At 42.7% G+C, this 11,601-nt stretch overlaps 1 long non-coding RNA gene across 1 annotated transcript; it reads right to left on the bottom strand.

The window, feature by feature from the left end:
* Positions 1–931: 931 nt before the first annotated feature.
* Positions 932–8,912, bottom strand: LOC128325943 (uncharacterized). Its single transcript, XR_008307756.1, has 3 exons — positions 8,714–8,912; positions 6,805–6,918; positions 932–1,757 (listed from the first exon to the last, which is right to left on the bottom strand). It is a non-coding gene; the product is annotated as an uncharacterized LOC128325943 (long non-coding RNA).
* Between the last annotated feature and the right edge of the window lie 2,689 nt (positions 8,913–11,601).

The raw sequence follows: 11,601 nt of genomic DNA, 5'->3' as shown, positions 1-11,601 counted from the left end.
TTCAAAGCTATCTCACAGGTAAGCTAGAAGGCGGATTTGCTATAGCTTCAGAACAGCTTCATTCCCTTTGAGAACTGGGAAGGACTGCCTGGCCTGAAGCCAGTTTGTGGGATCAATCAATATTAGATCTCTATCTTCAAACCCAAGTTCAAAACCCACATCTTCTGTGAAGCTTTGGTTCAACCCTTTGTGTGACCAAAGGATATCTAGAACCTATGGATATGCTTTGACATCTGCTCATATTATTCCTGTGTTAAATGTGCTTCTCCCTCTTGTTTGCTCCATTCTCACACCCAATGGTCCTGAGGCATGGTCAGAAGGTACATCATGCAGCAACTCTGTGAAGGCTTCCTAGAAATGGAATGGGCCAGTGCCTGGAAGAAAAACTTCCTGCGAATCCTAGTTATGTCACCTTGGGTAAAGAGCATAATTCCTCTACTGAGTCAGGTCCCTCTAGCTCAGTAGATGATCAGCAGTGGTTCTCCAGGGTTTCAGATATGGTTCTTTCCCAGTTCTATCTGAAGATGCCAGTCATGAACCTGGAACTCTGTATGCCAAGAAGGTGCTCTTTCGCTGAGATATGGCTCCTCCCCGAAAGGTGGGATATACATGTAATAAATACAGTACATGTTGATTATAAGCAACTTGGGCCAGGAACCTGTCTTTTTCTTATCACGGTTAACATCACAGAACATATTTCTACAGAAGCAGATGCAGATAGAGATTTTTCTTTTAAGCTTGATGTTCTGATCTATCTCATCTAGTCATACCAAGCCAAACATCTAACACAGCATACATCGATCCCTCAGCTGCCCATAAGGAATCACAAGATGTAGAACATTATAATGTCGCTCTGGAACAATATTTTGTAGAAAGGGGGCGCTAGTGGCTGGCATACCACACAATGGCACATCAGCCTAGTAATACCTCATGCACCCAAGTTGCGCCAATGTAAAATTTGTGAAAATAATAGTGGAAATAATGGGTTTCATCTCATGTAATATCATTTGCACAAACTTTGCATCTGAATAGCTTGTGTACATGCAGCTTTTCTAGGCTGATATACCATTGCCTGTCATGTTGTCCAATTTTTTTTGGTAAAAATTCAAAAGTATATTCTCTTAATTCTTTTTAAATATTATGAGTGTTTTAACACAGGGATTGCTAACCTGAGCTCTCCAACTGGAATATAATTTCAGCATGATAAGAGCCCTTCAAGTTGTGCACCCCATGTTTCACTCTCCCTCTCTCTCCCTCTCACTCTCCCTCTCTCTCTCTCTTATGGCTTGATGATGGAAATTGTAGCACAATAACAGCTGGAGAGTCTCAGGTTGGCTACTCCTGTTTTAACATATGCACACACAAACACACAAACACCCCTGCTGGATCAAGCCCAAGGCCCATCTAGTCCAGTATCCTGTTTCAAACAGTGGAGGCCCACCAGATGCCTCCAAGAAGCCCACAGGCAAGAGATGAAGGCATGCCCTCTTTCCTGCTGTTATTCCCCAGCAACTGCTATTTAGAGGCATCTTGCCTCTGAAGCTGGAGGTGGCCTATAGCCCTCAGGCTAGTAGCCATTGATAGACCTGTCCTCCATGAATTTATCTAAACCCCTCTTAAAGCCATCCAGTCTGTTGGCTGTCACCACATCTTGTGGCAATGAATTCCATAGGTTAATTATGTGTTGTGTGAAAAAATGCTTCCTTTTCTTGCTCCTAAATTTCTTGGCAATCAGTTTCATGGGATGACCTGTGGTTCTAGAGTTATGTGAGAAGGAGAAAATGTTATGTCTATCAACAACAACAATAATAAACTTTATTTATTAGCTGCCCCATAACAAATTGTTCTCTGGGTGGCTCACATCACAGTATTAAAAATACAATAAAACCACAATACATTAAATCCTAGATAAAAAGGGAGAAAAGAAAATACAGAATATAATACAAAGCAGTTTAAAAACTTATTTTAAAATTAGTTAAAAATCAAATCAAATCAGATCTGAAAATCAGAATTTAAAAGACCTGGGTGAACAAAAAGTTCTTTCCCTCACATAGTCTTCACATGCAGTTATTGACAGAGAGGCCAAATTTCTAGACATGCTAAAAGTCTGTGCCTTAGATTTCAGAACAGTCGGTTGCAGAGAACCAACCAGAGAGAAGGAGACCTTGGACTTAATCCTGAGTTGTTCCCAGGACCTGGTGCAAGATGTCAGAGTTGTAGAACCATTGGGGAACAGTGACCATAGTGTGATCCAATTCAGCTTATATGCAAGTGGAGCATTGCCAAGGAAGTCCAACATAGACGCGCTGGACTTCAGAAGAGGAAACTTCTCAAAAATGAAGGGATTGGTAACAAGCAAGCTGTTACCGAGGAGGGTTGAATCACTCCTGAAAGCATGGAACTTATTTAAAACTACAATAATACAAGCTCAGTTGGGCTGCATACCAAGAAGGAGGAAAGGTAGCACCAAGTTCAGAAGGACATCAGCATTGCTAATAAGTAGAGTCAGGGAAGCTATTAAAGAGAAGAAGACTTCCTTCAACCTGCCCAAATGAAGAGAACAGAAAGAAACAAAAACTCTGGCAAAATAAGTGCAAGGAGACTAGGGATGTGCATGAAACACGATTTGGACACTGGATCATAGCACATCTCTTTAACACAGAGGGACTACACATTTCCTTTAACACTGAGGAGGGTAGGTTCATACCTGATCCTCTGATGCTTGCCGCCACTTCCTTAATCACGGTGCCCTGCACAACTATCATTGTGCACCAGTAGCACTCTGCCCCAGCTGCTCCTGCACAGTGCCAGCATAAAAATGGCCACCATGTGTGTGCGGAGGCCATGTGCATGCCAGTGTCACACCGGAGCAGCTGGGAGAAAGAGCCACTGGCATATGATGATAGCTGGGGGTGGGTGGGGCCCACAATTAAGGAAGTGGCAGCAAGGGGAGGAGGAGAAGGCATGGACCTACTCTCTGTGTTAAAGGGGATGTGTAATCCCACCGTGTTAAAGGGATGTGCTGTGATTCAGCATATGAATAGCATTTCATGCACTTCCCTAAAGGAGACAATAAGGGATGCAAAAAGAGAGTTTGAGGAGCATATAGCTAGAAGTGTCAAAGGGAATAACAAAAACTTCTTTGAATATATCAGAAGTAGTAAACCTGCAAGGGAGGCAGTTGGACCCTTAGATGATGAGGGTGTGAAATGGATTATTAAGGAGGATGAGGAGACTGCAGAGAATCTGAATGAATTCTTTGCATCTGTCTTCATGGTGGAGGATACTGATCACATACCCACTCTAGAACTGAGCTTCTCAGGCCTGGAGGCTGAAGAGCTGGGCGAATTTGAGGTGGCAAGAGAGGATGTTCTAAACTGTCTTGAAAAACTAAAGATTAATACATTTCCAGGACATTCACTCAAGAGTTCTGAATGACCTCAAATGTGAAATTGCTGATCTCCTAGCAGAAATAGGTAACTTACTTTATTGATTTGATTTGATTTGATTTGATTTGATTTGTATACCACCCACTACCGAAGTCTCTAGGTGGTTTACAACATATAACAAACCAAGAATAAAACAAACCAAGAACTGAACAGTTAAAACATATAAAAACCAGGTTAAAATATCTATAAAAACAACAACAAACTAAAAAGCTTGGCTGAAGAGATGTATCTTTAGTTGTTTCCTAAAAGCCAACAGGGATGGAGCAGCTCTAATCACAGACGAACCTCCCCTAAAGATCTTAATGGGTAGCAGGCTTCATAGTGAAGAAGACCTTTTCTTAAATTCTGTGGACTCAAGCCATTAAGGGTTTTATAGATAATAACCAGCGCTTTATATTTTGCCCAGAAACCTATTGGTAGCCAGTGTAGATATTTTAGAATTGTAAAATGGTCTCTACAGGATAGATAAGAGTAATATGGTCTCTACAGGATGTCCCAGAGACCAATATGGCAGCAGCATTCTGTACCAATTGCAGCTTCCGGACTACATACAAAGGCAGCCCCAAGTAGAGTGCATTGCAGTAATCAAACATGGAGGTTACCAGCTTGTGCACCACTGTCTTAAGGGCAATCACTTCCAGGAAAGGGCACAGTTGGTAAATCAGTTGGTGAAGCTGGTTTGCAGTTGGTGAAGCTGATAAAAATCACTCCTGGCCACCACCTCCACCTGAGGTATCAGGGAGAGGGCTGGGTCCAGAAGTACTCCCAAACAGCGAGCCTGTCCCTTCTGGGGCAGTGGAACCCCATCCAGAACGGGGATACCAATACCATCAGAACACCTTTCACTTGTTGTCTTGTGCAATTGTGTGTTTGGATGCAAATGAAGATTAGATATAGCTTGCCCTCTTCCATCGACACCACCCTCCTCCTCCTCTCCTCCTCCTCCTCCTCCTCCTCCATAGTAATCATCGTGGTGGTGGTAGTAGTATAGTAAATCTGCTATTTTCCAATTTAGCAACTTCTCTAGCAACTTTTGGGGATGGGAGACTTTCAATATGTTTATCACAGCTATCAAATGAACATGCCCTCAACTATAAGCTCTAAATGTCTGGGTTGAGCCTAACATTTTGCTGATTGCACTGGACTTATAGGCAATATTGCTGTAGGAGCCATTTTACTAGTTGGAATTCTGGGCCGTGCTGGAACTTCATCTCTCTGACACTGCATCGTGTACTGAACAATGGTAAAAATCTGGCCTGGGATGATGTATAGATCATCTATAGAATACTTTGGTAGTTATTTCAAGAAAAATGTTGTTGTTTTGGTTTTTTAAAAAACCTATTACAATCTTTAAAATCCTATATATCATACCAATGCATCATCTAGGGTTGATGGAGAGGACTTTTTTTAAAAGTATGTAAATATTGAAAATGTCTGTCTTGCTACTTGACAAGTACTTGTAAGTTCCAGATGTGATTCTTATAATTATATGTATGTTCATACTCCCTAAGCTAGGGCTGTAAACTATTTGTTTGATGAAGAATTTCCTGGTTTTGAAAAGCATGGAGCAAAGTGTAACATAACAATCTGACTGGAAACATCTATATTATTTTATTTTTAAAAAATTCAATCCCTCACCAGCATTCTCAATTTATGATGAACACCCTGGTATCCAAGGCTTGTAGTTCTTTGAACTCACTGTGAGGACTGATGATGCTCTGTGTTGGTGAGGATCTTATAAATAGCATTCCTTTATCAGAATATCTGAGTGCTTTAGATAAGACTTTGGCTATCTTGATAAATAAGATTTATTGCAATCTTATTCTACATTTCAGTGTCTGCAGAAGAAATTATTAATAATGGGGCAAGTGGAGGTTAGGCTGCCAACTGATCAGCAAAAAATGCCCTGGCCTGCTCTTGTACCTTAACCATAACTTGATCTTCATAAAACAACCAAAAAAGCAGATCAAACATTTCATCTGTTCGTGTCAGCAGATCAAGCAGCTGTTCAAGGCAAAGGAGCAGGGGCTGTTAAAGAACTTGGTAGCCATAATCAAAGTTACTTTTTACATTAATGAGTCATTCCAATACTCTTCTATGAACATTAATATCTTCTGCCTAACCAATCCAAGGATGGCAGCTTTCCATCCCATTGTCTCCCTCTAAAATATTAGGAAGCTGTTCTCATGATTGATCAACCATGGTCCTCTGGCGGGTAGCCCACCTTACAACCCCTCCCCTTAAATGAGGTTAACAGAGCAAGCGCGGCAGGCACACTTGGGGTGGGGAAAGAGGAGGGGGGGACCCCAGGAAGGCACCATGCACTCGTATAGTGCTTTCCTGGGTTTCAGGGGGCCAGGGTGTCATACGACGGTGCTCCCTGACGGAGCTGCGGCTGGTGCAGGAGGGCACAACTGGAGCAGCCGCTCATCTGGGCGGCCAATACAGCCACCCAGCAACAAGTGACTGCTCATCTGAACCCCATCTGGCACTTCACAAGGATCATGTGAAGTGCCTCCAGGAGTGAAAAGGAAAAGGGGCACTGACATTCTTCCCCAGTTTGGGCAAAGGAACTAGGAGGATGCAGGCACATTTCCTCTACAGAGTGGTGCAAAGAACAAAAGGTACTTACCCTGCCACAAGGAGTCTGAAGTTTGATGGCAGTGGCGAGAGAACAGTGTGGGGCAGGGGCAGGGAAGGAATCAGGCATCAGCAAGGCCCAGCTCCTGGCTATCAGGTTTTGGAGAGAGCAGCGATCCATGCAAATGGGTCAGGCGCAGGTGTGTGCTCCAAATACAGGCAGGGCTTGAGATCCAGAGCAGCAAAATGAGTGCATAGCCAAAGTCAGAGGTCAAGATCCCAGGCAGAAAGGAAGAGGGAGAAGGAGCTGGGAGACAACCCATGGTACTGATGGGTTATCCATACACAATTACAGGGGTGCAGGAGGGACAAACTCTCACAAACAGCTTGGGGGAGATTTGGGTGACCGACAGGTGGAGAGGAAAAGGATCAGGTGCCTTTCCCCCTACATCTGTCTCCAATAGGAGCCTGAAGCCGGGGTGGCTGCTTTAGAAGGGAAAGGAAAGCACAAGGGGTGGGATACCTTTGTGCACTTAATGTCACATTTAGTTTAGCCCTCTCTGTCAAATCCACTTGTTACCAGTTTTGTAATTTTGATTTGCTCATATATGCAGACATGGAAAAGAGTCCTGCAAGCGCCCAAAAGTGACATGTAAACCTGTCCTTTGTGCCATTGCTCAGGCAATTGTCTGCATCACTTGATCCTCGCTATTACTTTTCCCCATCATTCTATTTTTTCCCCCAGCTGTTACAATTAGCCAGACTTGTGACTCACCTCACGTTCTAATCCCATCCCAGCGACAATGTTTATTTCACAGGACGTTCAGTTAATTGGTAATAGAATCTGCTGTGAAGTCTTGTTTCCTTTGCCTCTGCTGCTAAGTATAACCTGAATGGCACAGCAAGTCACAAAAGAAAAATAATTAAGTAACCTCAAAAGGGCAGGCTGCAACTATTTCACACTGCGAAATACTTAGCGAGGGTCAAGGGTTCTGACATTCTGAGGCTCTAAACAGCTCTTGGAAGACAAGAAGTGGATTCTACAGTCTGACCTCCGATGCGAGGTGAACAGCAAGTCCACACAGGACCTTCCGGCAATCCTGCATTCGTGCTCCAGCAAAAAGCAGGAAGCAGTATCTGCAGGCCTAACTACAGTTAAAAGTGTAGCTGTCATCAAAAACAGCACTCATTTAGTCCATCCTCAGCTTCCATAACATATGAAAGAACTGAGCTTGTGAAAGCCTGCATTTCCTGAACCCGCACTCCGCCAAGAATGGCCACATATCATGGGCAGTGAGGAAATGCAGAAAGCTGTGATATCACAACCAAAGGTAAGTTCCACTCGATACTGTGGAGAGAGGGGGGTGGAACTGGACCCACAGTTACTGTTTTTGTTGGCAGCCATGTGTTCCCCCAAATATGCAGACCTGTCTACACATGCAGCAGCATGAGGTGTGACTGCAGGGTTCTGAGGGAGAAGAATGTGGACGGTACCACTTCAAGCTGATAGTGGGAGGTCATGTTTCTAAATGTCCCACTCTGAAAAACTCTGGGTATGTAGAAAATTAGCACAACAGGGGCCGGCCTAGAAAAGGGGTCAGCAATCTTGGCTGTTGCTAAACTACGATTGCCATCACCCCCCGCTGCAATTTATTATTTAATTACTAAAGTTAATAAAATTATGTATTAAATTTTATGTATTAAATATTTATTTTTTATTAAAATTTATTTATTTCTGACCTAGAATGCTCCTCATTTTTTTTTTTTTACTTTCAGGAAATTTGTTACATAGAAGTTTATTCAAAAGTGATATCTCCAATAGCAAGTGCTGGAAAGACTGTAGTTCTGTGGGAGAACAGCTGTTTTGCATACAGAATGTCTCAAATTCAGTCATCTCCAGGTAGGGCTGAGAACTACCCATATGAAACCATGGAAAGCTGCTGCCAGTCAGTGCAGATAATAGAGCTAGATGGACCAATGGTGTGAGACCAGGCATGAGAGCTACAAGCTACCCATCCCCCGCAAAACCTCATGGAAACACACCTAAGACTGAGTCTTCCCTCATCACTAACTCATTGCAAGTGTTACTGCTGAGTAGGGTTGAGGTTGCATGAGTATCATAGGTTCCTATTTAATAATTCCCTGTAACGTAATTAGCAACAAATGGCACAACTAATAGTCCCCCATCCATCCCCGCCTAATGCCTGCACAACTTTAGAAACTGTATTCTATAAAGTTCTATTCTATTTGGAATGCTAAACAAATTCTCTTGGTTTCCAAATCTGTTACTGCCAGACTCAAGAGGAGCCCTAAACTAGGTTAGTTCTGAAGTTAATAAGCCCTTCCTGAAGCAAATGTCAACCCCTGAGTAGGGCTTCTATTTAGGGAGGAACAGGAACTCTGTACCCTCTCTTTTGTTGCAAACCTACCTTCGTCTTCAGGAATACCTGTATTCCTGGCCAACAGTTGCTTTAGCATAAGTGACTGTTAGAATTAACAGTTGGATGGGCTTAAGTAATGTATGTCAAAGGCCCAAATCCTTTTGTTTTGTTTGATCCCACCCACCGCTAAAATGCGGACCCAGAAATGTTGATATTATGAGGTATAAACAACATAAAATGGAGTTCTACAATCAAATGTTTGCAGATTCTAAATGACTGTATTCTTCCTCAAAGACAACTCACCTTCCATAGCTCCATATCTGGTGAGGTGAGAATTTGATGCCAGTTATACAACAGCTGATCAGAGAGACCTTCTGAGAAAATTCTTCAATGTTTCTCCTTGGAAGAAACCCTGAAATTCTCTTCAAATGTCAGTTTGTCCTTGGAGGAATCTTGGAATTCTCTTTTGAATTTCACCTTGCAGAAATTTTGGTTCCATTCTGCAAACCTACAGACGGCTGCATCAAAAACACCAGTTCAGAGATTGATTTTTTTCAATGGTGTGCTTCGTTAGCATTATTCTCATGATAATCACTAGAGCAGGAGAAGCCTCAGACTAGGGATGTGCACAAAACAGATTTTGCACTTTGTTCTGAGCTTGAAACAAAACACAGACAGCCAAAACATTTCATCGAAATAGCGGACAACCTGGTTGTTTCGATGGAACAAAACTCAAAACATTTCAAGTGTTTCAGCCATAGTGAACAATGGGGAAACTCAAAATACCCCATTGTTCCCCATGGGTAGTTTCTAGGGACACCAAAGTGGGTTGAGTGGTGGAGCATGATGCTACCTACCACCCAACCCACAAAAGAAATGTGCAAGCAGATTTGTTAAAAGTTAACAAATTTTTAACTTTCCCCCCAAATCCTCATAGGATCGCAAGTCAGTCGGAAGCCAATGGCAGAAAATCAGCAAGGGGAAAACAGGCCTCCAGAATGGTGCTTGAGATGTCAAACATTTCAAATCAAAATAGGGTTGTTTTGTTCTGAGATCAAAACAGGCCCTTTCTTTAAAGGGAGTTTTGAGTTTAAAATATTCGAAATAGACCATTTTGAGAAAAAATGTTTCAACATTGAAACGTTTTGCACACTCCTACCTCTGATCCTAGGCACTTTAAGTGGCACAGCAGGTAAATGCTTGACTAACAAGCAGAAGGTTGCCAGTTCGAATCCCCACTGGTACTATATCGGGCAGCAGCAATATAGGAAGATGCGGAAAGGTATAATCTCATACTGCATAGGAGGAAGCAATGGTAAACCCTTCCTGTATTCTACCAAAGAAAACCACAGGGCTCTGTGGGTGCCAGGAGTCAACATCAACTTGATGGCACACTTTACCTTTACCTCTGATCCTAGTTCAGGAGCCATGCACACTCCTGACTGGCCTACAAGCAAGATAGGAGGAGTGGAAAATTCTTATCTGCTTGCTAGTTACTTGTCTGCAAACTAGGGCCAGAGACTTCTCCTATGCTCGTGATCACCATGAGAAAAAGAGTTCTGTTGCGCTTGGACTGTCCTCCCCACCCCCCTGTCCCCCATAAAAAGACTTTGCAACAAATGTCATTATGGCCATCTTCATAGGGAGCAGAGCTGATCTTGTGGCAGTGAGAATGCATTTCCCCCTTCACTAAGCAGAGTCTACCTTGGTTTGCATTTGGATGGAAGACTAGATGTGAACACTGTAAGATATCCCCTATGGAGATGGGGCAATGGCCCAGTGGAAGAGCATCTACATTCTTGCATGCAGAAGGTCTCAGGTTCACTCCCTGGCATCTCCAGATAGGGCTGGGAGAGACTCATGCCTGAAACCTTGAAGAGCTGCTGACTGTCAGTGTAGACAATACTGAGCTAGATGGACCAATCGTTTGACTCACTATAAGGCAGTTTCCTATGTTCAGCATCTGTAATTCAAAAAAACATTTTGAACCTGAGATCTTTATTGCAGCTCTCATGGCAGAGATCTGACTTCCCATCAGAGTGTATTGTGCAGGTATTTTCCTGAATTTTTGAATGACCAAGCTTTAATTTGTTTGGCTAGAACATTCCTTCTAAATCACTGCTAAGAAAATGCGCAGTGTGCTTTGCCCCAGGTTTAATGATCATGATTAATCTATATACTTTAAAAAGTTTTCCTCTGAGTGATCCTAGTGATAAATGGGTCTGGTTAGAACTTTCAATTAAACACAATGACCTGCTGTGGAGTCAGGCTGAGACTTCACGTTGCAGGCATTTTATTGGTTCATTTCCATGAGGAATAAACCAGATTACATTACATTTTGACTGCTTTTCTTTTAACCTGCTTTATTAGCATTGCCATTAACCTTTTAACCGTGCCTATTAAAATGGCAGAGTAAGGATATTTTAAACTCTGGCCTTTTCCTCTGTTCCCCACCCACTGTTATTTATATCTAAACTTTGCAAATGTGATTGGAAAATTACACCTTTCCGAACGGCTCCCTTCTGCCATGCAGACTTTTCATGACCTGGTCTGCCTAGGGTTGTCAACCCTCCAGGACTGGCCTAGGGTCTCCAGGAATTGGCATCAATCTCCAGGAGGCTATCAAAAGCAGTCCTGAAGAGCAGAATGATTTGATATTGTGAAAATATTGGGTGAAATGTTGGAATAAAAATGTCTAGGGATAGTTTTGATGCAGAGCTGGCTAATGCTAGGTCACCCTCAGCTGCAGGCTCAGGTTATCCTCTGATTCCCAGAAAGGTTCCTTCTGTTCCTCAAAGCCTAGTGTTCAGGTTTCTCTGGTGAAGGCTATGGGCACAGGTTCTTTCCTAAACCCATGTTTTTTTGTTCATTATTTATTTATTATTTGCATTTATATACCACCCTTTGTCCTGAGATGCCAGGGCAGTGAACAATAAATTGGAAAGGAGCTAATAAAACAATAATAAGAATTAGATTTAAAAACATACAAACATAGCTACAACCAACTAAAAGCAAACCAGAAGGTTCCTTATTGGCAAAAGGCCTGAATATAAAGGGTGGCCTTCATACTCCTACAAAAGGCTGGGAGTGAGCGAGCCATGCAGTTCTCACCCAAGAGCAAGTTCCACAACTTGGGGCCATCACTGAGAAGGCCTTGTCCTGTGTGCTCAATGAACAAGCTTCAGCATGTG

Source organism: Hemicordylus capensis, chromosome 5 (assembly GCF_027244095.1).
Source record: "Hemicordylus capensis ecotype Gifberg chromosome 5, rHemCap1.1.pri, whole genome shotgun sequence".
NCBI lineage: Eukaryota > Metazoa > Chordata > Lepidosauria > Squamata > Cordylidae > Hemicordylus > Hemicordylus capensis.
This window is presented reverse-complemented; position numbering and strand designations above follow the sequence as displayed.